Below are 24,185 nucleotides of genomic sequence, written 5' to 3' on the forward strand. Positions count from 1 at the left end.
AGGGTAAACGCTGTGTCCATCACCTTAAGCATTTATCCTTTGTGTTACAAACAATCCAATTATACTCCTTTAGTTATTTTAACATGTACAATTAAATTACTGTCCATAAATTACTAAATTATTGACCACGGTTACTCTGTTGTGCTATCAAATACTAGGTCTTATTCATTCTTTCTATTTTTTTTTTGTACCCATTAACCGTCCGCACTTCCTCCGCACCGCACCCCTGTCCACTATTCTTCGCAGTCAGACAGTTCTTTGGATAAAAATATTGAGAAGCCCTTAGTTTTAGCCTTCTAATGCAAAGACTCATTTAAAGGTCAGTTAGGATTCATTTTTTACTACTGCCTCTATTCATTTTATCAAAAGGAAAGTGTTTTCAACATAGCTTGACACAGTAGTAACAGAGGACTTTGTGTTAACATATATATCCTAGGAATAGGTCCCATTCCAAAACAGCTATGATCCTACCCTTAAAGGGTCCTGAGAAATCTATGGTACAAATTACAGTTCTAAATAGGTAAGGCACTATATAAAATGGCACTGTACCAATACAGTTTAGCTTGGAAAAAACAATCTTTGATATTATTTTTGATTACTTCGAAAAGCTACTAGACAACTACAAACCCAGAGTCTTAAATAGAGAGTTGTAAAGGGGTTTGCTTCTCCATTCTAGAAAAGGAAATTAAGCTTCAAAATTCTTTATGTAATCACAAGCAGCTTATTTATCCACACAAGATAAAAAACAAAAGATTCCTCAAAGAAATTCCCACTTGGCCAACTCTATACCTCCCACACTTCTGCAGTTCCTAACCTTTGGTGTCACTTTATTTCCCTGCTCTTCACAGCTCTTCTAGTTTGTAAAGATAACAAATAACAAATAAATAGGCCAGGCGCAGCGGCTCACGCCTGTAATCCTAGCACTTTGGGAGGCCGAGGTGGGCAGATCACTTGAGCTCAGGAGTTTGAGACCACCCTGGGCAACATAGTGAAATCACATCTCTACAAAAAAAAAAATACAAAAATTAGCTGGGCATCCTGGCATGCGCCTGTAGTGCTGGCGTGCACCTGCAGTCCTGGCTACTTGGGAGGCTGAGGTGGGAGGATCGCTTGAGCCTGGGAGGCTAAGGTTATAGTGAGCCAAGATCTTGCCACTGCACCCCAACCTGGGTGACAGAGTGAGACCTGTCTCAAAAAAAAAATAATTAAAGTAAAATAAATACATAAATATTGGCAGCTTATTTGTTTATTTTATGTCTATTTCAAACTTGGGTGGTTCACAAAACCCAAAGGAAAGCTCAGATTTCTTCAGCCTCAAGCTTAGGAAAGGAACCAGCTTCCCATTACAATCAAGATTCTTATTTTCACTAGGCTACATAAACATGACATTTATTTGACAGAGTTACATATTTTCACATGATATCTACTTTCTGCGTATGTGTGTTGTGGTTTTTGTAAATAACAAAGCCACGTTCAGTGGTCTGTAAACCTGCCAATGACAACTTCATGACAAGACCTTCACTCCAGAAATGACCAGAACACTTAACATTTTTCTTCTGAAATCGGGCAGAAATTCTACTTACATCCAACTTCTCCTGCTGGACCTATTTTATCACAAGTTAAACTAATCAAAGTATGTTGGTGTCAGTAGAACTAGCTCAAGAAAAAATGAAAATACTAAAAAAAATGTTTCTACAATAAAAACTATGAATTTTATTTCATTATTTCCTTACTAATGTATTTCCATCTGAAAACTGAGTCAGTGTTCCCAATGAGTAAGATTAGCAGTATTTTCCAAAGAATCCAATTGAATTTAAGAACTCAGATATAAACACTCAATATTTTTTCCAGTGAAGTTCTAATGGATAAACTTTCAGTACTAACCAAGTTCACTGGTTATTTATTATTTCTATAGTCAGTCTAATATCTTCATTATTCCCTGAACATACTCTGGTTAGTCCTGTCTCTGAACCTTTGCTTATTCTGTGCATCTTGGAATGCTCTTTTTCACATATTCAAACCTATTCTCTATTTTAAGAATCAGCCGAAACTCACTTCTCCATAAACTCTTAACTGTACTGCCCCTATTATGAATCCATAACAATATCTACTACCTAAACCTCTCAAATGACAATAATTTGAAGAGGCAGTAAAGCAAAGAGTTATGAGCACAGATTGTAGACGTAGACGGCTAAGATTAAATCCGGCTCTCTCACTTTATAACCTTAGGCAAGTTAATTAAGCTCTGTGTGCCTTCATTTTTTCTCCTGTAAACAGGGCATAATAATAGTAGCTACACCACTCAGTCCCAATACTTAAGCTGGAAGTGCTTTGGAGTATTGCAATAATTAATGCAACAGCTGGAAAAAAGTAGAAAGTGTTATCAGATAAAATAATAAATGCAATTCAGATGTTAGATTCACAGGCTACAGCTTCGTTATATCCTGCAGATAAGATCTAAAAGCCTGACAATGGGTTTAGTACTATAGCAGCTTTGAATAATGTCTGGGAAACAGAATTAGTGTCCTGTTATGCAGAAATCCATGTTGTGGTTCATCTAGGTAGAGAATAAGACAATATTCTACTTATACTAGGCTCCACTCATTAACAATATGTGTGCCTTAAAATACATTGGTAAAAACAGAAGGATTTAGGATGTGGCTTCAGAGAAGATGAAAAATGAGCATTTATTTATTATATATCCTTGGTACTAATCAGTTTAACAGTAGCAGGGTGAATGGCAAATATTTCAGCAAGAGAGACCACCCCAGGGATAAGAAGGGGGCTGACATATCAAGACAAAAAGGCACTATCATGTTAATACTTCTCCCCAAAAAAACCAAAGGAAAGGAGGAGAATACAAAGTAAACCAAGTACCAGGGAGCATGGACATCTTTTCTGTTTGTAACTCAGAACTTAAGGCCCGTCCCAGTGACTGACCTTAAATGAAATGATGCAAGTTAAATGAATAGTATAAGCAATAGTAATAAATGTAAAACACTCCGGGTATTCATTAAATTGTGCCAGGATAATTTGTTAGCTTGTAAGTAGAGTAAAATCTCAGACCCTTCACAGGTCTAGACAGTTGTGCAGAACCAGATAGGAGTTAATGCAGAAATAATGCAATCCCCTTAGTAAAAAGGTAGCAATATGAAAAAGAAGGAAGGAAGTTTCAATTGATAGAAGCAATGAGAAAGACCAAAGACAAGAGGAAGTGCTGACTTATTTTAATGAGTTAGAATCTTAGACACCAGAGCAGCACAAAGGAGTCTGCAACATGATTAATGGCAAGTCACCAGTGTGGATGTTAATGGGAATGAAACAATATGAAGAGGACACCTAAAGCTAATTGCAGACAAGTATGAATAAGATGCCAAACAGCTCATTCAATTGCCTAAAAGTAAATATGGAATAAACTCTATCATTTGAGTAGCAGGTTTCCTTTCAGCCCTTTAATTCTTAGGAAAACTCTATAGAGAAGTAATTAGAGAAGGGTAATGTAAATGTTCTCAGAGAGAGCAAAATCTTGGCAACATTATTTCCTTTTATTGTCTGGCTTCTGAAGAACAATAAAATATAGTGATTTTCACTCTGAAGAAGAATAAGAAACTAAAATCTTTGCCAAACTGCTTTAAGTATTTGAAAATAGTCACATAAAGTCCCAGAGAAAATCAAATCCTGCACTTTTTCAAACATTCCAAAAGCCAAGAGATGAAAATTTTTTAGCCCTGAAAAAAAGAAAGTATTTTGTTTACAAGTCTCATAAGTTCCCCTGCCACCTACCCCCACCTGCCCTTCCTTTGTGCACAAACATTTGCCCTGGTAAGAGATTATCTACTTGAACATACTGAAGACCTTTTCTAGGCCTTTCATATACCTGGTAGGCTCTCTTTTCATCCAATTTTTAACCATCTCATAGAGAATATTTGGTGTGTGCTGGTATTCAGCTTGTTTGCATTAATGATGGGAGTTTTTGGAAAATACTAATTGTGATTGTATGTCCTAATGAATGTGTCCTCTCTGTGTCTCTTTTTGAAGTCATTTCTAAGTACTAAAATTAACTGTAATGCTCAAGCAGTTTGGTACAATTGTGTGTTAAATCTTTGCAGATAAAAAAACCATAAAAACAGTAAATGAAAAATTTGCATAACAAAATAAAAAAAACTATGTCCTCAGTCATGATGGAAATCTCCTAGAACAAAGAAATGTTACCCTGACAACAATATTGTTGGTAAACTAAAATGATTACAAAATTATTGCATTTAAGCAGAGATACTAGAAGACTACTTGTAGCTATAACTAATACAGAGCACTCACAGGAATCTGGTTCAGAAAGACAGCCTGAATTCTATCTACAAAATTATTGCACTTAAGCATAGATACTAGAAGACTACTGGTGGCTATAACTAATACAGAGCACTCACTGGAATCTGGTTCAGAAAGACAGCCTGAAATTCTATCTACAAAATTATTGCACTTAAGCATAGATACTAGAAGACTACTGGTGGCTATTACTAATACAGAGCACTCACTGGAATCTGGTTCAGGAAGACAGCCTGAAATTCAGTCTACAGCCTTTTGCAAAACTGCGTAAATACCTTTGCAAAACTCAATTTCTGACTCCTTTTCATTCATTCAGCAACAATTTCACTCCTTTTATTGTTAGTTGACGCGCAATAATAATACCTACTTATGCAATGCAGAGTGATATTTCAATACATGCATACAATGTGTAATGATCAGACTAAATAGCACATTCATTACTTCAAACGTTGATCATTTCATTGTACTATGAACATTCAAAATTCTCTCTTCTAGCTTTTCAAAAATATAGAGTAAATTACAGTTAACTATATTTACCCTATTGTGCTACAGAACACCAGTACTCATTTAGTACTATCCAGCTATAATTTTGTATCCATTAACCAATCTCTTCCCATCCTTCCTTCTCACCTACCCTTCATGGCTTCTAATACCTCCAATTCTACTCTTTTTTTTTTTTTTTTTGAGATGGAGTCTCACTCTGTAGCCTAGGCTGGAGTGTGGTGGCGCAATCTCGGCTCACTGCAACCTCTGCCTCCCAGGTTCAAGCGATTCTCCTGCCTCAGCCTCCTAAGTAGCTGGGATTACAGGTGCACACCACCACACCCAGCTAATTTTTGTATTTTTAGTAGAGACGGTGTTTCACCATGTTGTTAGGGCTGGTCTTGAACTCCTGACCTCGTGATCTGCCTGCCTCAGCCTCCCACAGTGCTGGGATTACAGGCGTGAGCCACCACGCCCGGCTCCAATTCTACTCTTTACTTTCATGAGCTCGAATTTTTTTTTTATCTCCCACATATGAGTAAGAACATGCAGTATTTATCTTTCTTTCTTTTTTTTTTTTTTGAGACGGAGTCTCGCTCTGTCGCCTAGGCTGGAGTGCAGTGGCGCAATCTCGGCTCACTGCAAGCTCCGCCTCCCGGGTTCACGCCATTCTCCTGCCTCAGCCTCTCCGAGTAGCTGCGACTACAGGTGTCCGCCACCACGCCCGGCTAATTTTTGTGTATTTTTAGTAGAGACGGGGTTTCACCGTGGTCTCGATCTCCTGACCTCGTGATCCACCCGCCTCGGCCTCCCAAAGTGCTGGGATTACAAGCGTGAGCCACCGCGCCCAACCCCAGTATTTATCTTTCTGTGCCTTATTTTACTTAACATAATAACCTCCAGCTTCATCCATGTTTCCACAAATAGCAGGATTTCATTATTTTTCATGGCTGTATAGTACCAATATTCTAAAGCAGTTCCCCTGTGTTTTCTTCTAGCAGTTTTATAGCTTCAGATCTTACTTTTAAGTCTTTAATCCATTTTGAGTTAGTTTTTTTATAAGATGAAAGACGGGGAGTCTAGTTTTGTTCTTCTGCATATAGATATCCAGTTTTCCCAGAATCATTTATTGAAGAATATGTCCTTTCCCCCAATGTGTGTTCTGGGCACCTTTATTGAAAATCAATTGGCTGTAAATACATGGATTTATTTCTGGATTCTCTGTTCTGTTCCACTGACTTAATGTGTCTGTTTTTATACCTATGCTATGTTGTTTTGGTTACTATAGTTTTGTAGTATATTTTGAAGTCAGGTAGTGTGATGCCTCCAGCTTTGTTCTTTTTGTTCAGGATTGCTTTGTCTTCTGTGATTCCATATGAATTTTAGGGTTTTTTTAAAATTTCTGTGAAGAATATCATTGATATTTTGATAGGGATTGCATTAAATCTATAAATAGCCTCAGGTGTAGTACACTCTTGCTTTTTAATATCTTCAAATACTGTTATCTATTAAGAATACAAAAAACCTGTATTAAGCTATTCCTAAACTTACAATATTTATCAGAGCACTGGCCATTCAAGTTCTAAGTCCAAAAGATATATCATAGTTTTAGACAGTTGGAACTACAGTCTAACTTGCAAAAGTAGATGGAAATAGTTCTATTCTCAGCACACACAATGCAAACATTATAGGAACATCCACTCAGTGGAAGTCAAAAGCAAAACTGTACTTTGAAAGGCAATGAGTATCCATCTATTTGAATGGCTAAAATACACAAACAAAAAAACTGACAATACTAATTGCTGGCAAGCATGCAGGACTTTCAAAAATTACTGGTGTAAGTACAAAATAGTACAGACACTTTGGAAAACAGTTTGACAGTTTCTTATAAAGTTAATTATACCTTTAGTATATGAACCAGCAATTCCACTCCTAGGTATTTATCTGAGGGAAATGAAAAGTTATAGTCACACAAAAACTTGTACAGAAATATTTATGATAAGTGATATTAATAATCACCAAAACCTGGGAATCACCCAAATGTTCTTCAACTAGTGAATGGATACACTATGGTACATTCTCATAATGGAATACCATTCATCAATAAAAAGGAATAAACCACTGACATCCAAGAACATGGATGAATCTTAAATGCATTATGCTAAATGAAAGGAGCCAGGGGCAGAGAACAGATCAGGGGTTTGCCAGGAGCTGGGGGCAGGAGGGAAGGGCTGACTACAAAGGAGTAATACAGGGGAATTTTGAGGGGGTAATAAAACCATTTTGCATCTTGATTATGCATGTATCAAAACTAATAGAACTATTGCACATCAAATGAGCAAATTTCATTGGATATAAATTTTAAAATATGCAAAAAAAATGTTTTAAGCAATGAGGTCTTACTAGATTCAATTTTTAAAATGTTGCTGGAAGGATGCCTCGGTGACCCACAAGCAACTATTTCAACTGAACTGTGGCACTAACGTCCACAGGGGACCCAACTAATGATTGAGGCTTTTTCAAAGTGACTGTTACATTTAAGGTAGCAGGAAGTTATTAATGCTTCAGCTGATTATTGTAAAAGGAGTTGTGGAACATTTTAGTATTTAAAATGCTATTTCACTAAAAGGAGTACAATCTTTTCTTTTCCCTTTGGCTCCAACTTAAGTCTTAGGCTGCAACTGCTCCCATGTACAATGAGGGAGAAGAGGAAAAAAATGAAAGATAAAGATGTATAGGTTTACTATCCTTTTTTCATATGCAATTGTTTGTTTCCTTTTGAGATTTATCATTAAAAACCCTGTTTAAACAAAGACCAGGAAAATGCATGTAAATACAACTTTCAATCTATCTAATCTATCCAACAAAGAACTTCACCCATTTTCACAAGCCTAGGATTGGATCCACAAAAATTACAACATTCCTGATTTTCGAATTGAAAAGACACGGAAAAACATTGTCAAAATCAAGAGTAGGAATATACAATTCAAACCTCTTCACGTACATCGAATGATTCTTTAAAAAAACCAACAAACTGGCCGGGTGTGGTGGCTCACATCTGTAATCCCAGCACTTTGGGAGGATGAAGTGGGCAGATCACTGGAGGTCAGGAGTTCAAGACCAGCCTGGCCAATATGGCAAAACCCCATCTCTACTAAAATACAAAAATTAGTCAGGCATGGTAGCATGTGCCTGTAATCTCATCTACTCTGGAGGCTGAGGCAGGAGAATCGCTTGAACCCGGGAGGCAAAGGTTGCAGTGAGACGAGATCGTGCCACTGCCCTCCAGCCTGGGTGACAGAACAAGACCCTGTCTCAAAACAACAAACAAACAAAAAACCCAACAAAACTATATTATCTTGACTACAGGCCTGATTTCCTAAGTATATGGTGTATTTCAAAATGTACTTTTTATTGGACCATATTTTATGTTTTAGGTCTGAAGAAAAGGAATCTCAGAAAAGCCTCATTCTAGGGAAGAGGAATTATCAACACAAGAGTTTTTGTTTTGAGAACCTTACTCTAGAGTAACATTAATAATCAAATTACATTTCACATTTATGTTATGCCAAGGTATTGCCACAAATCTTTGGAAACTTCAGAAACTTAATATTAAAGCTGATGAATTTATTTAAACTAGACTTTGTAGAGATGTGTAGTATTAAAGCCACTACTTTTAAAGAAAAGCTTTAAGCTTTGTTTGAAAATAAAAATGTATCAATTAAAATTCCCGGTCACAATTTACGAGAGCAAAACATTTCTTCAACTTTATGGTAGACATATGAAATAAATGGGGCAACATAACCCAGGTTTTGTAGAAAATTTTCTGTCTCACATTTAAAAATCATGTTGTTGGTGCTTGTCCCTGGCTCACTGCCAGTTTTCCACAATTCAGAGATAATTCATCTAATTAATGAGACAAGATGTTAAGTTCTGGAAAAGGTTGTAAAGGCTAGTTTTTACTACTAATAACAATGATGATATTACCAGCTATTAAGCATATACTACACATATATCAGACATCACACAAGAAACTGGACACAAATGGCCTCCTTTAGTGTTCACCATAATCCTGTGCTGCAGGTACCTTAAGCAAGGAATCTGAGTGTCAGATAGATGAAACAAATCATACAACTAATCAGTACCAAAGAAGAGATTAAAGCCCAAAATGAGTAACTCCAAAGTCCATGTCTTTTCACTCTAAGAAGCCAACAATCAGACAGACCCAAAACACTTTAAAATCAAACTTTGCTGCTAATTAACCAGCTCTAGGACCGTTAGTGAGTCTAACTGCTCTGCGTTTCAGTGTCTCCATGTACAAAATGTGGCTAATTCTTTTCATCTATCATGAAAAATAATTAAAGGTCAAATTATATATGGCCATGTATATTGTTTTTGGTTTACAAAAACTTTTTTTTCATTGAGCCACTGGTGTATCTAATAATCCGAATAAGTAAATCAGAAGGCAATTTCCTTTGAAAATTTTGAATGTATATACTACGTTTTAAGGGAAAATCATAGGTTTTAAATTGCTCAATGACGGCAAATTTTCTCATATTTCTCCACATTTCCCATAGTGGCTTAGCACAGTAGTGATCAATAAATAGCTACAAATGTCTGTTCAAATCAGATTCCATTTTATAAAATAAAATTAGAGCTGGTCAATTTAAAAGACAAAGATCTTCAAGATTCAATGAAAACCCACAAAATCCAGCTACAAAATACATAAAACAGAATTATACCTAAAGTTTAAAAGTAACTGAATGGAAAAAGATGAAGCACGTAAATACTAACCAAAAGAAAACTAGTGTAGATAGCTACATTAATTAATATAAGACAAAATAGATGTTTAGGTAAAAAAAAAAAAAAAGCAATATAAGCAGACAAGAGATCTGGTCACTATATTAAAAAATGTACAATTCATTAAAAATATGTAGTTCTAAATTAGATATATATCTAATACTGTAGTCTCAAAATATATAAGGCAAAATGACAGCAAATATATTTAATATGGTTATTTCTGAGGATGAAATGAGATAAAAATGTGACAGTATCAGAATAGGATATTTACTGTTTTATCTCCCCAGATGTCCTACTTTTCTTGAAATGTAGAAAATGCTCTCAGAAATTGATATCAGAAGCGAGAAATGACAATAAATGCTCTAAAATAAGGGATTGGGGAAGATTAGGAATTAGAGTTGGTTAAACTACAGCTTTTTACAATTTTCTGGCAGAAAGGACCTTCTTTTAATCCAGGATTGGAATAATTCAACAAGTTTCCTGAAGTCATAAAAAAAGGTAGAAGAAAGAGAGAAGTCTAGTCTAGATTACAGAAAAATATTTACTATACAGGATCATGTACTCAAATACTTTCCTCATTAGCATTCTAAACACCCTTATTCTCTAAAAGTTCTTTTTTTTTGAGATGGAATCTCACTCTGTCACCCAGGCTAGAGTGCCATGGCACACTCTCAGCTCACTACAACCTCCGCTTCCCAGATTCAAGCGATTCTCCTGTCTCAGCCTCCCAAGTAGCTGGGACTACAGGCATACGCCACTATGCCTGGCTAATTTTTGTATTTTTAGTAGAGACGGTGTTTCACCATGTTGGTCAGGCTGGTCTCAAACTCCCGACCTCAAATGATCCGCCCACCACAGCCTTCTAAAGTGCTGGGATTACAGGCATAAGCCACCATGCCCGGCCTCTAAAAGTTCTTTGTTACCTTCCACTATGTATCCTCTACCATGTTCCTGGAGCATTGTTAGAGAAAGTTACAATATAAAGACCTGGTCTGTTAAAGGTTTTACTTTCACTAAGTCCCTAGAACTGCTTCTAAATCCTTAGATTTATCTTATTGTTTGCATATCCATTGCCAGCATTGGCTATTCCAAGCTTCTCTTTAAGTTTTCCATCCCACTGTACAACCAGCAAATGGTTGCAACTTCATGGAAACTGAGACCTTCTTTCTTTTTCTCTCTTCCTCCTTTTTCCCACCAACTTAAACTTCCCTCCAGTTTCAGGCTAGCCAGCTCCTTCCAAGACCAAACAATCCCTCCAACTGCACTCTTTATCACATCCTCTCCCAGAGCTCTTTCCAGGACTCTACTCCGCCCACTCCCATTGTCCCCCTCCTTGAGCCTTTTCAAGCTTTCCCTTTTTACAGAATTTACCTTCAAATATGCATTGGGTCTCTCACAATTCTCTGTTTAGTATCCTGCTCCATTTAACTAGCATTTATTTTCTAAATAAAATTTCTCAAACAAAAATACAGACTGCCTCCTTTTCTTCACCACATGTTTTCTTCTTAATGTTCTGCAATCTTTTCTAAACTCTACTAAAAATGCTCTCTCAAAAGTTACTAATCCAAAACAAAACAATAGCCTTCTCAGGCCATTTTCTGCTTAACCATTTTGCAGCATTTGACATACTGATATCCCTTCCTTTTTGAAACTCTTTCTTTGGTCTCCATGTCACTGGATAAATCCATGAGCATTTATTGAGGATTTTACTATGATCAAGTCCTCTCCTTATGCTTCCACTTCCACATGGCAGATCATCTCGGTTCCCAGTGAATCCAGGGAGAGACAAGTCTTAGCTACTCCAGTCATCCCCATCAAGGCCCCAAACATAGGCGTGAGGCCATTTTAGATCCTCCAGCTGTAGCCAATCTACCAACACAGCCAGAGTAAGCCCAAGAGAGACCAGGAGAAGAACCATCAGAATGAGAAAAAAATCATTGTTATTGTTTTCAGACACTAATATGAAGAATGAAGGAGAAGACATCACTACGGGGAATATTATGCATAACTCTATGCACATAAATTCAACAACTTTGATGAAATGGACCAATCTCTTGGAAACCAAGCTATCAAAACCTAATTCAGATTACCTAAATGGTCCTATACCTATTAAAAAAAATAGAATTTATAGTTTAAAACCTTCCAAAAGAGAAATCTCCAGGCCCAGATGGCGTCACTGGAGAATTCTACTAAGCATTTTAATAAGAAATAACATCAATTCTATAAAATGTCTTCCAGATAACAGAAGAGGTGGGAATCCTTTCCAATTAATTCTATAAGGACAGCATTATTTTGATATCAAAACCAGATAAAAACATTACAAGAAAACTACAGAACAATATTCCTTGTGAACATCTTGGATCAAAAATCTCTCAACAAAATAACCAGTAATATATAAACAACAAATTGAACCCAGCAATATATAAAAAGATTAAGTGGGATTTATTTCAGAAATACTGGTTCGACACTTGAAAATTAATCAGTGCAATCCATCCTGTTAGCAGACTAAAGAAAAATGCCATCTCATCTCAATTGATGCAAAAAAAGATTTTAAAAAATTAACATCCATTCATGGGAGAAGTGCCCAGAAAACTATGAATAGAAGGAAACTTTCTCACCCTAATAAAGGGTATCTATGAAGAAACTACATTTAATATTACACTTCATAGTGAGAGACTAATTACTTTCTCCCAAGATCAGTAACAAGGCAAGAATGTCCTCTCTTGCCACTCCTGTTCAAAATCATATTAGAAGTCCCAGATAGTGGAATAAGGCAAGGAAAAGAAAGAAATGGTCTTCAGATCAAAAAAGAAACAAAACTGGGCCGGGGTAGTAGCTCGACACGTATAAAATCCCAGCACTTTGGAAGGCCAAGGTGGGAGGATTACATGGATCCAGGAGTTCAAGACCAGCCTAGACAACATAGTGAGACCCCATCTCTACAGAAAAATAAATAAATAAATAAATAAATAAATAAATAAATAGCCAGGAATGGTGGCACATGCCTGTAGTCTCGGCTATTCCTGGGGCTGAGATGGAAGGACCACTTGAGCCCAGGAGGTCGAGGCAGTAGTGAGCCATGATCACACCACTCTACTCCAGCCTGTGTAACAGAATGAGACCCTGTCTCAATAAATACATAAATAAATACTGTCTCTATTCACAGATAACATGAAAGCTTATGTAGAAAAAAAATGTTTAATCTATTACAAAAATTCCTAGAACTAATGAATGACATTAATAAGGTTGCAAGGGCTGGGCCCGGCAGCTCACACCTATAATCCCAACACTTTGAGAGGCCGAGGCGGGCGGATCACCTGAGGTCAAGAGTTCGAGACCAGCCTGACCAACATGGAGAAACCCTGTCTCTACTAAAAATACAAAATTAGCAGGGCATGGTGGTGCATGCCTGCAATCCCAGCTACTCGGGAGACTGAGGCAGGAGAATCACTTGAACCCAGGAGGCAGAGGTTGTGGTGAACTGAGATCGAGCCATTGCACTCCAGCCTGGGCAACAAAGAGTGAAACTCCATCTCAAAAAAATAAAAAATAAGGTTGCAAGATACAAAATTAACAAACAAAAATCAACTGTATTTCTATGTGTTATGAATGAACAGATGGAATTTTTAAAATTTTAATACCACTTAGAATAGCGCCAAAAATATGAAATACTTACATACAAAATTAACGTGTATGACCTTTATGCTAAAAACTACAAAACATGAAAAAAGAAACAAAAAGACCTAAAGATATGGAGAATAATGTAAACAATTAGATCTATAGATTTAATAAATCCCAATCAAAATCCCAGAAGGATTTTTTTATAGATATTAACAAATTGATTCTAAAATATATGTGAAAAAGCAAAGAAACCTCAATAGCCAAATAACAACAAAGCTGGAGGACTCACAATAATTGATTTCAAGACTTACTATAAAGCTATAGTAATCAAGACATGGTGTTGTTGGTGAAAAGAAAAAAGAAAAAAACCTGCACAAAAGCCAATGGAAAAGAGAGCCCAGAAATAAACCCTCAGAAATATCTAACAAATTTAATTTTTGACAAGATTAAAAGGCAATTCAATGGAGAAAGGATGCTTTTTTTAAAAAAAAATAAATGGTGTTGGTACAGTTGGACATCCATAAACAAAAGATTAAAACTCGACATAAACTCACACCTTATATAAAAATTAACTCAACAGGCCAGGCGCGGTGGCTCACACCTGTAATCCCAGCACTTTGGGAGGCCGAGGTGGGTGGATCACGAGGTCAGGAGTTCAAGACCAGCCTGGCCAAGATGGTGAAGTCTCGTCTCTACTAAAAAAAATACAAAAAATTAGCCGAGCACGGTGGCAGGCGCCTGGAATCCCAGCTACTAGGGAGGCTGAGACGGGAGAATCGCTTGAACTCGGAGGGCGGAGCTTGCAATGAGCCGAGATCGCGCCACTGCACTCCAGCCTGGGCAACAGAGTGAGACCCTGTCTCGAAAAAAAAAAAAAAAAAAATTAACTCAACATGGATCATAGTCCTAAATGTAAAACATAAAACTATAACACGTCTAGAAGAAAACACAGAAGAAAATATGATTGACCTTGCATTAGGCAAAGAGCTTACAAATAAAACACCAAAAGTAAAATCCATAAAAGAAAAATTTATAAGTTGGACTTTATTAAAATGAAATACTTTGTTCTTCAAAAGACTGCTAAGAAAATAAAAACACAGCCATAGACTGGGAGAAAATACTTGCGAATCACCTTTCTGTCAAAGCACTTGCATCAAGAATATATAAAGAACCCTGAAAACTCAACAATAAGGAAATAATGCAATTTAAAAATGGAGAAAAGATCTAGAAACTTTACCAAAGAAGATATATGTACGACAAATAAGCACTTGAAAAGGTACCCAATATCTTTCATTAGGAAAATACAAATTAAAACCAAAATGACATACTACTACACATCTAAGAGAATGGCAAATTTCAAAAAACTGTCAATACCAAATACCACAATGCTGAGGAAGTAGAACTCTAGTACAATGTTGATGGGAATGCTTGAAAAATAATTTAATAGTTTCTTTTTTTCTTCTCTTTTTTTTTTTTTTTTTTTTTTTAAGAGACAGGATCTCATTTTGTTACCTAGGCTGGAGTGCAGTGGCATGACCATAGCTCACTGTAACCGCAAACACCTGAGTTCAAGGGACCTTCCTGCCTCAGCCTCCTAAGAAGCTAGGGCTACAAGTACACACCATCATGCTTGCCTAATTTTTAAATTTTGTGCAGAGACAAGGGTCTTGCTATGTTGGCCAGGCTGGTCTCAAACTCCTGGCCTCAAGTGATCCTCCCTCTTCAGCCTCTCAAAGTGCTAAGATTACAGGTGTGAGCTACCACACCAGGCCAGCAGTTTCTTTCTTTCTTTCTTTCTTTTTTTTTTTTTTGAGATGTTGTCTCGCTCTGTCGCCCAGGCTGGAGTGCAGTGGCGCGATCTCGGCTCACTGCAAGCTGCGCCTCCCAGATTCACACCATTCTCCTGCCTCAGCCTCCCGAGTAGCTGGGACTAGAGGCACCAGCCATCACGTCCGGCTAATTTTTATAAAGTTAAATATATACCTACCATATGTCCCAATAACTCTGCTCCCAGGTATCTACCCAAGAGAAATGAAAACTGAGTTCACACATAGGTGTAACTGAATGTTTATAGCAGCTTTATTAGTAATCACCAAACGTTGGAAATAACCCAAATATCCTTCGACTGGTGAATGGCTAAACCAACTGCGGTCCTTTTTATATTACATATGAGAATATTTTTACACGTCAGAATCTATGTCTGATCTATTAAGTGGACTTAGTCTGGCTAGGTGCAGTGGGTCATACCTGTAATCCCGGCACTTGGCTGGCTGAGGCAGGAGGATCCCTTGAGCCCAGGAGTTCAATGCTAGCCTGGGCAACATAGTGAAACCCCATCTTTACAATGTAAAAAATTTAAAAAAGTTACTCAAGCATGGTAGCTCAGACCTGTGGTTCCAGCTATACAGGAGGCTAAAGTGAGAGGATGGCTTAAGCCTGGGAGGTCAAGGTTACAGTGAGCTGTGACCATGCCACTGTACTCCAGCCTGGGCAACAGAGTGAGATCCTGTCTCAAAAAAAAAAAAAAAAAAATGACTGGCCGGGTGCAGTGACATGTAATCCCAGCACTTTGGGAGGCCGAGGCGGGTGGATCACAAGGTCAGGAGTTCAAGACCAGCCTGGCCAACATAGTAAAACCCTGTCTCTACTAAAATTAGCCAGGTGTGGTGGCGGGCGCCTGTAATCCCAGCTACTCTGGAGGCTGAGGCAGGAGAATCACTGGAACCTGGGAGGTGGAAGTTGCAGTGAGCCGAGATTGCGCCATTGCACTCCAGCCTGGCCGACAGAGCGAGACTCCATCTCAAAAAAAAAAAAAAAAAAAAAAAAAACCTATTCTTATATCAGCACATAAAAAAGTTTTAATAACTGCAGCTTTATAATGTGTTTCACTAATGTATTATCCTTCTTTACATTTTTTTAGTTGTTCATAGTTACTAATGTTTCCACCTAAACTTTATTGCCACATTCCCTCCAAAAATATTCCTATTGTAATTTCCCCAGTAATTCCACTTATCCTAAAAATTAATGCATTAAGAACTGGCAGCTTTACAATATTCAATTTTCAGCCAGGCACAGTGGCTCTGGCCTGCATTCCCAGCACTTTGGGAGGCCAAGGCAGACAGATCACTCGAGTCTACAAGTTCAGCCTGGGCAACATGGCAAAACCGGTTCCATCTCTACAAAAAAAAATTTCAATTTTCCCATCTATGAGCACTAACATGTGTCTCCACTTATTCAGTCTTCTTTTATATCAGTGAAATTTTATAACTTAAAAAATATGTATATGAGTTTCATACATATCTTGTTATGATGATTTCTAAGCTTTTTATCATTAGTAGTGGTGATGGCAGTAGTGGTTAAAACTGTGATTTTTTTTCCATTGCATCTTCTAATCAATATTAGTAATAATCATTCAATTAGATTTTTTGAGATATCCACACAGGCATTTTGATGAACTCTCTTACTGTTTCTAATGGTATTCCCCTTGATTTTCTTGAGTAAGATTTCTGTTTTTAAGTTACATGATATGAGATCTTCCATTAAAGGTCATATCTTATCTGGCTAACAATAGATATAATTCTGGGTTTCCTCCACAACAGCTTATGATAAAATACAGCAAACTGTTTCACACAACTGCTTATCTTAATCCCTAGGTAATCCTTATTACTATTAATTATAATAAAAATAATTGTCATTTACTATGATCTACAATGTCTCAGACTTTGTTGCACATTTTACTTGCATGAACACTTAGCTTTACAACAACCTTGCAACTGTAGAGACTGCAAGTCCCAGTTTATTAAGAGGAAAACTAAAACTTAGAGAAGCTAAGTGCTTGCCCAAGACCAGAGTTAGCGGGTAAGTGGTTGAGACAACATTCACATCCAGGTTTATCATACGTCAATACCCTTCCTCATTTCACTTCACTTCACCACTTCTTCCTTTAAAAGAAGGGGAGGAGATAAGCAGCAAAAAAGAAGAAGAAATTCTACCTAGTACTATAAATGCAGTTGTGTTTTCTTTTCTTTTCGTGTGTGTGTGTGTGTGTGTGTGACTGGATCTCCCTCGGTCGCCCAGGATGGAGTACAATGGCGCGATCACAGCTCACTGCAGCCTCAACCTCTCTGCCTCAGGTTATCCTCCCACCTCAGCTTCCCAAGTAGTTGGGACTACAGGCGTGCACCACCATGCCAGCCTAATTAAAAAAAAATTTTTTTTTTAATAGAGATGGGGTATCATCATGTTGCCCGGGCTGGTTTCGAACTCCTGTGCTCAAGCAATCCGCCCACCTCAGCCCATAAAGTGCTGGTTCACAGGCCAGAGCCACTGCATCTGGCCTTTTTTTTCCAATCTGTTTTTCTGTAAGCAAGTGACATCAAATCAAATGATTACCAAATGTTGTGGGGTAGGAGGGAAGCAGTTGCTCAAGCTACAAAATAAATTATCAATTGGCAACACATTGCATTTGTTTTCAGCTGGTACACCTTAACATACTGTTCAAAGCCAAAGACACAATCATGAGTTAGTATTTGTCATCTGTTTATTTTATTCAAATGCACTCTCATAACTAAAACAATGCAAGTATCTCTCTAAAAGAAATGTGCTAATCTGGGATCAAGAGTTCTGGATATGGACTATACTAAGCTTTCAAACTTCTATTTGAACCTAGGCAAAACACTTATCTTTTTGTGCCACCACTTTTCCATTAGTATACATTTTTCAAAGTTTTGAAAAAACTAATTTTGCCACTTAGTGAGAGTTAATTATGTTTTGAGAGTATATTTTATTTTTTGTACTCATTAACCATCCCCACCTCCCTTCCACGCAACCCCCGACTACTCTTCCCAGACTCTAGTAAATATCTTTCTATTCTCTATCTCTATGAGTTCAATTGTTTTAATTTTTAGGTCCCACAAATAAGTAAGAACATGCAATATTTAACTTTCTGTGCCTGGCTTATTTCACTTAACATAATTACCTCTAGTTGTTGTTGTTGCAAATCCATGTTGTTGCAAATGACAGGATCTTATTCTGTTTTATGGATGAATAGTACTCCATTGTGTATATGCACCACATTTTCTTTATCCATTAGTCTGTTGATGGGTACTTAGGTTGCTTCCAAATCTTGGCTATTATGAACAGTGCTGCAACAAACATGGGAATGCAAATATTCTTCCATATACGGATTTCCTTTCTTTTGAGTATATATCCAGCAGTGAGATTGATGGATTGTATTGTAGCTCTAATTTACTGAGGAACCTCTAAACTGTTCTCCATAGTGGCTGTACTAATTTACCCTCCCACCAACACTATACAAGATTTCCCTTTCTCCATATCCTCACCAGCATTTATTACTGTCTGACTTTTGTGGGGGATTTTTTTGTTTGTTTTTCTGAGACAGAGTCTCGCTCTGTTGCCTAGGGTGGAATGCAGTGGCATGATCTTGGCTCACTGCAACCTCTGCTTCCTGGGTTCAAGGTATTCTCATGCCTCAGCCTCCTGAACAGCTGGGATTACAGGTGTGCACCACCATACCTGGCTAATTTTTTTGTATTTCAGTAGAGATGGGGTTTTGCCATGTTGGCCATGCTGGTCTCGAACGCCTGGCCTGAAGTGATCCACCTGCCTTGGCCTCCCAAAGTGCTGGGATTACAGGTGTGAGCCACTGCATTCAGCCTGACTTTGTATTTTTAAATAGCCTGTCTTCATGTTCACTAGTTCTTCTGCTTAATCAATTCTACTATTAAGAGACTCTGGCTGAACAGACACATGAAAAAATGCTCATCATCACTGGCCATCAGAGAAATGCAAACCAAAACCACAACGAGATACCATCTCACACCAGTTAGAATGGCGATCATTAAAAAGTCAGGAAACAACAGGTGCTGGAGAGGATGCGGAGAAATAGGAACACTTTTACACTGTTGGTGGGACTGTAAACTAGTTCAACCATTTTAGAAGACAGTGTGGCAATTCCTCAAGGACCTAGAACTAGAAATACCATTTGACCCAGCCATCCCATTACTGGGTATATAACCAAAGGATTATAAATCATGCTGCTATAAAGACACATGCACACGTTTATTTTTGCGGCACTATTCACAATAGCAAAGACTTGGAACCAACCTAAATGTCCATCAATGATAGAATGGATTAAGGAAATGTGGCACATATACACCATGGAATACTATGCAGCCATAAAAAAGGATGAGTTCATGTCCTTTGTAGGGACATGGATGAAGCTAGAAACCATCATTCTGAGCAAACTATCACAAGGACAGAAAACCAAACACTGCATGTTCTCACTCATAGGTGGGAATTGAACAATGAGAACACTTGGACACAGGATGGGGAACATCATACACCGGGGCCTGTTGGGGGATCGGGGGAGGGGGGAGGGATTGCATTAGGAGATATACCTAATGTAAATGACGAGTTAATGGGTGCAGCACACCAACATGGCACATGTATACATATGTGACAAACCTGCATGTTGTGCACACGTACCCTAGAACTTAAATTAAAAAAAGAAAAAAAAAAGAGACTCTGGCCAGCGCAGTGGCTCATGTCTGTAATCCCAGCACTTTGGGAGGCTGAGGCGGGCAGATCACCTGAGGCCAGGAGTTTGACCCAGCCATGGCCAACATGGTGAAACCCCGTCTCTACTAAAAACACAAAAATTAGCCGGGTATGGTCGCAAGTGCTTGTAATCCCAGCTACTTGGGAGGCTGAGGCAGGAGAATCACCTGAACCTGGGAGGCGGAGGTTGCAGTGAGCCAAGATTGTGCCACTGCACTCCAGCCTGGGTGACAGAGTGAGACTCCATCTCAAAAAAAAAAAAAAAAAAAAAAAAGAGACTCTGATGCATTCTTCAGCATGTCAGTTGCATTTCCAACTCTAGAATTTCTGTTGATTATTTTTACTTATTTCAATTTCTGTAAAACGTCTCTAATAGAATTCTGACTTCCTTCTCTGTTTTATCTTGAATTTGAGTTTCCTCAAAACAGCTATTTTGAATTCTCTGTTTGAAAGTTCATATATCTCTGTTTCTCCAGGATTGGGCCCTGGTGCCTGATTTAGTTCATCTGATGAGGTCATGTTTTCCTGGATGGTGTTGATACATGTAGATATTCACCAGTGTCTAGGCATTGAAGAGTTAGGTATTTATTGTAGTCTTCACAGTCTGGGCTCGTGTGTGCTTCTCCTTCTTGGGAAGGCTTTCCAGGTATTCGAAAGGACTTGGGCCCCAAATGCAGTAACACTGGTTTTTGCAGACTTATACAGGTACTGCCTTGGTGGTCCTGGATAAGATCTGGAAGAATTCTGTGGATTACCAGGCAGAAACTCTTATTCTTTACCCTTACCATCTCCCAAATAAATGAAGTCTCTCTCCCTGTGCTGAGCCACCTGAAACTGAGGGTGTGGTAACGCATGCACCTCTGTGGCCACCACCACTGGGACTGCACTGGGTCAGACCTGAAGCCACCACAGCACTGGATCTCTCCCAAGGCCCTTCCCTTCAGGGCGACAAGCTCCCCTAGACCCTGGATGTATCCAGAGATGTTGTCTGGGAGCCAGGGATAGAAGTAAAAAGTCTTAGCAGTTTACCTGACGTTCTATTCTACTGTGGCTAAGCTGGCACTCGCACCACAATACAAAGTCCTTCTCACTCTTCCCCCTTCTTTCCACAGGCACAGGAGCCTCTTCCTGTGGCCATCACCACCACTGGTTCTGTCAGGCCACTGTCGATGTTCATTTAAAGCCCAAGGGCTCTTCCGTCAGCTTGTGGTGAATGCTGCCAGGCCTGGGACTCTGTTTTCCGGACAGCAGGCTCCCCTGTGGCCAAGGGCAGGTCCAGAAATGCTGCCTAAGAGCCTAGGCCTAGGCTCCCTAGAGTCAGGGACCTCAAGAGCCCATTTATTGCTCTATCCTACCATAGATGAGCTGGTACTTAAGGTGCCAAAGTCCCCTTTACTTTTCCCTCTGCTTTTCTCAAACAGAAGGAGTCTTTCACCATAGCCACCACAGCTGGGAATGTGCTGGGTCACCTCTGAAGCCAGCATATCTCAGAGCCCATGGCCCCACAGTGTCCTCTCTGGCTACTGCTGCTGGTTATTCAGGGCCCAAGTGCTCTTTAGTCAGCAGGTGATGAATGCTGCCAGGACTGGGTCCTTCCCTTGAAGGCGGCAGATTCCTTTTTGGCACAGGGCGTGTCTAGAAATGTTGTCTGGGAGCTAGGTCCTGGAATGGGGGCCTCACAGCTCTGCTTGATGCCCTATACTACAATGGCTGAGCTGGTATCCAAGATGCAAGACAAAGTCCTCTTTACTCTTTGCCTCCTCTCCTTAAACGAAAGGAAGGAGTCACTTTTGTTGCTGCAAGATGCACTGCCTGGGGTTGGGGGAGGGATGGCACAAGACAAGTTTACTTATATGTGCATTTCTTTTTATAATAAAAATGGGTTATGTGCCTAATGAAAAAAAAAAAGAATGCATTTGACTCTATCAGGCCACTATCAAATTTAGAATGTGTAATACTAAAATAATTAACCAAGTACTGCCTAAAAGGCTTAAAAGAGTTTTCTATCTTTACCATATACCTATTAATATAGAGTAGCTATTATGTTGGTAACTATTCTTGAATTTATATGGGCTTTTTGATTTACAGCATTATCACAATATCCTGAGTCCAAGGGGAGGTAGAGACAGGGAGAGCAAACACGGAAACTGAATTTGAGTAACTTGAAATCCGGCTCTAGGCCACAGTAGAGGAAGATTCGTTTATGAAGTAAAGGGACTTGGGTGCAAACCTGAATCCATTGTTTATAGCTCTTCAATCTCAAATGTCATGTCCTCTTTGTAAAGACTTTTCTTAAAATTAGAGTAATGAACCTTACAAGGATGTTTTCAGAATTAGAAGATACAAGGCAAAACAACAACAACAAGCAACAACAACAAAAAACACCTGTGACAGTGGCCTTTCTCTACCCTACATTTTTATTATAAGCAATCTGTTTGGCAAAGTAGCATCCTTAGATGTTACTACAGATTGCAAAAATTAAAAACTAAAAGGGATCATCAGAGGCCTATTAATGAATTCAAAATACCCAAAATAATTCATTAATGCCTGATTAAGGCTTAATCTTATAGGCAATATAACAAAAAGCATAAGAAGAAAATAACTTCAATTTCAAGTACTGCCAATTGCTTCTGAGGTTGGGACCAGATTTGCCTTACTGTCTCTGTTTACAGAGAGGCCAGCTGAGCAACTTAAAGGCTAGAACTATTTGCTCATTGTAATGCCTGGAAAATTCATTCAGAGAAAAGTAGTACGAAGAGAACAAAAGGAAAGGTCAGTTTAAAAATGCTATCCTGAGGTGTGCAGTGGTATAACCTAGGAACTATTTACCAATATTCAAAAAAGGGAAGGTTGGTTCCACATTTTGTAGTTTCACATTCATCCCCAACCAATCCTTACACACACACACACACACACGCACACACACATATTTGAAACAGGGTCTTCTCTGCCACCCAAGCTGGAGTGCAGTGGCATGATTATGGTCCACTGTAGATCACCCGGGCTCAGGCCATCCTCCTACCTCAGCGTCCCAAGTAGCTGGGACTACAGGAGCAAGCCACCAGGCCCAGCTAATGTTTTTATTTTTTTGTAGAGACAGGATCTTGCTATGTTAACCAGACTGGTCTCAAACTCCTGGGCCCAAGTGATCCTCCCACCTCAGCTTCCAAAGTGCTAGGATTATAGCCATGAGCCACCGCACCCAGCCCTTACACATAGTATTAAATGAATATTTTGTAGATTACTAGGAATAAATGTATATTTGCTTACAAAGTTATGCCATACTATCTTGGGAAAATACATGGGGCATATAGAGAAGAGTGAGTAGAGAAAATATACTTGTTATGGTTACAGCAAAGACTAATAGGGAGGAATAGGAGAATATACATATTAGAAAGGTATATTAGGGCCCTGAACTCCAGTCTAAAGAGTCTGCATTTCATCCAACAAGGAATGATTCCCCAAAGAAGGTTCCAGTACCACCAGCCTCAAAATCACCTGGAGAGTACAGTAACACACTGATTCCTGAGTCCCATCCTAGGCCGACTGAATAGAAATCTCTGGTGGGGGTACTAAGGAATATGCATTTTTACATAGTTCAAAATTCATCCTGATTTACCCGAAAAGTTGGCCATAAGCCAAAGGGAATGAAATGATTTGGCTCTGTGAACCCACCCAAATTTCATCTCAAATTGTAATCCTCATAATCTCCATGTGTTGAGGGAGAGACCAGATGGGAGGTGACTGGATCATAGGGGCAGTTTCCCTCATGCTGTTCTAGTGATAGTGAGTTCTCACAAGATCTGATGGCTTTATGAGGCAGTTTTCCCTGTTCTTGCTAGCTCTCTTCCCTGCCGCCATGTGAAGAAGGTCTTTGCTTTCTCTTTGGCTTCCACCATGATTGTAAGTTTCCTGAGGCCTTCCCAGGCATGTGGAACTGTGAGTCAATTAAACCTCATTTCTTTATAAATTACCTAGTCTCAAGCAGTTCTTTATAGCAGTGTGAAAACTGGCAGTGTGAAGCCTGGGCAACATGGTAAAACCCTGTCTCTACTTAAAATACAAAAAATTAGCCAGGTGTCGTGGCACACACCTGTAGTCCTAGCACTCGGGGGGCTGAGGTAGAAGGATCATCCAAGCCTGGGAAGCTGAGGCTGAAGCGAGCCATGATCACACCACTGCACTCCAGCATGGGCAACAGGAGTGAGACCCTGCTTCAAAAAAAAACCCCAAAATCAACAAAAAACTTACAAGGAAAAAAAATTAAAAATAAAATCCAGGTACAAATACAAATAAAAATGTACAAGGAACCTATAAGATAGTTACAACCTTTACCATAGAGAGGATAAAATAAGAAAATAGAGGCACAGAGAAATTAA

At 38.7% G+C, this 24,185-nt stretch overlaps 1 protein-coding gene across 1 annotated transcript in view; it reads right to left on the reverse strand.

The window, feature by feature from the left end:
• Nucleotides 1–24,185, reverse strand: part of MEGF9 (multiple EGF like domains 9) — a 115,581-nt gene that overhangs the window by 60,348 nt on the left and 31,048 nt on the right. The gene's annotated exons all lie outside the window — the stretch shown is intronic.

The sequence above is a fragment of the Nomascus leucogenys genome, chromosome 8, assembly GCF_006542625.1.
Source record: "Nomascus leucogenys isolate Asia chromosome 8, Asia_NLE_v1, whole genome shotgun sequence".
Taxonomy (NCBI): domain Eukaryota; kingdom Metazoa; phylum Chordata; class Mammalia; order Primates; family Hylobatidae; genus Nomascus; species Nomascus leucogenys.